Source organism: Triticum aestivum, chromosome 2D (genome assembly GCF_018294505.1).
Source record: "Triticum aestivum cultivar Chinese Spring chromosome 2D, IWGSC CS RefSeq v2.1, whole genome shotgun sequence".
NCBI lineage: Eukaryota > Viridiplantae > Streptophyta > Magnoliopsida > Poales > Poaceae > Triticum > Triticum aestivum.
In genome coordinates, this window is record NC_057799.1 from 211,664,647 (window position 1) to 211,668,502 (window position 3,856).

Here is a 3,856-nt window from a genome sequence, read left to right on the forward strand (position 1 = left end):
CCCCAACAACTTCTTCCTCTTCGTCATCCAATACAATGGATTGATTTGGAGCTTGAGCCATCAATTTCCTTCAACATCTCGTTGCCGATTTTGAGATCCTTCATAAGTTGTATCCACTTTAGTTTGCCATTCAATTTATCCAACGATCGCGAAAAACCAAATGGCTTATTTTCAGTTTGTTGGTACAAAGTGGCCACCACCACCATCAATCAAACAATAAAGTAATCATGAGAATGTAACATAAAAAACTAGGAAAGAAAATTATGGCAAAATGAAGCAATTCAACTTACAGGGCTTTTGACTACAATCCCACATTGATTCTGTTATAGCACGGAAGCATAGTGGCCAACAAACATATTTACATTGTTTTGGATGGTGGACCATCTATGTTGGAGAGAGGTCACGTTCCGGGGTGGTATTGATAGGATGCGGCTCCACATATTCCTTGTGTTCATGATAGTGCTTGTCGATATTCTCCCAATACATGTTGCCCTTTTGCTCTGTGACACATATAGGGTCCATGCTTGTGGCCAACCAAGATTCAACCAATAAAATATCCTCAAATGTTGTGAATGTCAGACATCTTGCCGTGGGTATCTTTGCCTTCTTTTTCTTGGTAGTGCCTGATGTTCCCCCAACATCAAACATAGGACAATTTGGACCCCCAAGTCATATTCCATAGGGTTCATAAGCTCTTGACCCTCATTGATCATGCCCAACATCATATTGTCATAAAATGATTATGATTCCAAATAAACCAACGACATATGCAACTAATTGGTGTAATGACATATGCAACTAATTGATCTAATGACATATGCAACTAATTGATAAAATGACATAGTGAATAATGAATGAAGCGATACGAAATGGATCAAAAAAGTATTGTGTCCTGCTGCGACATTTTGTGGAACAAGACCTGGACAGAGCGGGTGCCGGTGCTGCCCACTTGCCTGCACCCATTTCAGTTGCGACGAGTCGCATACCATCTCTGCCACCTCCATTTGTGTAAATCTATCCGAAATCGCCCATCCGGACGCCAGATCATCGTCGATTGCGAGCGGAGCGGGTGGCGGCTTTCCCCGTTGGTGGCAGGCCAGATGCGCGCGGGGCGACCGGGCGCAACAGAGGGGACACATCCTCCTCGATGTCCACAACCTCCTTAGCTGAAACTTCCTTCACCGCTGGCCCACTCGTGTTGCTTCCTTCTCTGCTCCCTCCGGGCAACGTTCTTCGCCTTACACCTCACCCCCACGGACGACACCAATGCATCATCCATGCTGGCAGTGGGGGACGGGGTACCCGATGTTGACATCTAGGGGGCGGCATGGATGGGGGAGGAAGGGTGGAGGATGGCGACGGCTCGGACAGGGGAAATGAAGGATGAACGCATGAGGAGGGAGGTGGATGTGGTGGACTTGGTCAATTTGGTGGAATCTGAGGTGGTCCTGTTCTATCTGATTTGACATGGCGGATGCATCGGGGTGTGTCCAGGCCGGCCCATATCTGTCGAAGATATGAGGGGTGTCGGTCTGTCCAAACGTACATGGCCGATTTTGAGGAGCCTATCTAGGTCGCGATTTTGTGACCGGTCACTGGCCTGACCGTCCGATCGGACGTATAGAGGGCATTTGCGGAGCCCGACTGTGGCTACTCTAAGAGCATCTTCAGTCAGACCCATTTCCAATACAAAGAAGCTATTGAACACATTGACCATGATTGTGTACTTAGCAAACATCCATAACTACTAAGAATAACTAGATGATGCCCCATGTGTTGATGCGGGAATCATGTTAAAACAAATGCATTAATAAGTGCTTAAAACAACTAAACTACACAAATGTAAAATTGCACTTAGTTTACATTTTTTTAAACAATAAAACATGCAATGTATGTGATATAATGATGTATAAAAAGAGAAAACATTTTGAATTAAACATAATGTAACACCATCTTTTAACAAAAATGTGGAACACGAACTATATACTTTTGCTCCAAGCGTCCAACACATATACCGTACATGTCCACATCTCTACTATTAAAGGGTGATCGAACGTCGTGATGGTTCGACCTCGTTCGATCCCCACCTCCCTTCTACGACAACCATTTGTGGGATGGGCCACGCCCGCAGAAAAAAATCGATGATAGAAAAACCTCGCGATCTATAGAAGCGAAAACCAGAAGAAAAAACCCCGCACGTCCTCCACTTCTCCCACGATCTCCATCCACAGATCTCTCTCCTGAGTCCCGAACCACCCAGCCGGCAACCCTGCACTCTCCCTCTCATGCGTCGCGTATCTCATCTAGGCCTTGATCTCAACCTGCCCTCTCCATTGTTGGTGGCTCGTGTGGATGGTTGCGGGCGTCATGCGAGCGGAAGAGCGCCCTTCGAGGTGGTGGCAGTATCGGCCTTGTCCTGGGAGGATAGGTCTTTCTTGGAAGATGACCTCGATGACGGCCCAGCACGTGGTGTCGTGATCTCGCAGGAGTGTGTGTCAATAGCATCAGCGGCTCGGGGGTAGCTGGACCGCGCAGCAGTCGATCAGGGCGGCGATGATGGCCTCGTCCTGGGACATCGACCGATCTGGCAGTGGGATCATGGGCCATCTGTGACACCCAAAATTTTATTTGGCTTTTTCAAAACTTTTTCTTGTTTTGAGGGAAGTGATTTGAATTTTTCTTATAAAAGAACTTTCCCTCTCAACATATTTTCTTTTGTGACTAGTACTTCATTTTTGGTTTCACTCAAAACTTGATTTTGGTCTTGAGGGTTTTATTTATTTTGGACTCAAACCAAAATGTTTTTCTCTTGGAAAAATGCCTTTTGAAAATTTCTTTGAAAAAGGCCCTAGAGCTTTTGGAAAGATCCTTTGCCACTTTCAAAAATTCCTCTTGCCATGGCCCAAGGGTAAATTCCCTCCCTTAAACCTCTCCTCACCTTTGGATCATGACTTACTTCAAATCCAGCAAGTTGAACCTCCCCATGTGATTATTTTCCATTTAAATCTTATCAAAACAATTTCTGTCTCCTATTCTAGCCCTTGGAGATTTACAAAGGAGCTACCTTTTCTGTTTTGATTTTTGCCCCCAAACCTTTTTCCCTTCCTAGTCCTTTGAACCCTCAACCAAGATCCATGAAGATCCACTGGTCTTCGGTTCAAATTTTTCAAACTATACTTGCTGCAAGTTTGGACCAGATTTGTCAAATTTGGTGAAATTCATTCAAATCCTTCTCCATAAATTCTGAGAAAAATCAGGCAGCCTCTGGGTGCATTGAGAGGTCACCTCACCAAGTCCCAGCTCCAGGAAAATTTTTCTGCATGCCAAATCATTCTGTCGAACACCTGCAGGGCATTGTCAATGTCAAGTTCAGTAAATTCAGAGTGCAGTTCAGAAGCTGCTGTCGTTTTCTTCAGAACATCTCCTCGATCTCGCCAGTAAGCGCGTTGGCACCTTGCTCCCCGTCCCCTCCCCCTTGTCCCTGCACCGCACGAACGCCTGGACGCTTGCGGGCGTCGGCGATGAGTTGGAGGAGGTGCGCCGCCCCGTGACCGACGCCAGCGGCGGCTTTGCGGCCGCCAGAGAGAGGCGCGGCGCAGACGGCGCCACCCAGCGCCGCCCAAGTCACCGGAGATCGTCGCGTGGCCGCCCACTCCCCAGAACGCGCTGCCACTCTCCTCGTGAACCGCTGGGCGCGGAGCGCGCTCTCTGCCGCCGTCGAGCCCGTGCGGCCACCCACCATGGACCAGCGCCATTACGCCAAGACCGACCAGGATTAGCGGGGGAACGGCACCAGTACACCTCACTGATGCTGCCTGGCCACTCAAACCCCCTGCTCAACCACTGCCTCGCCGTA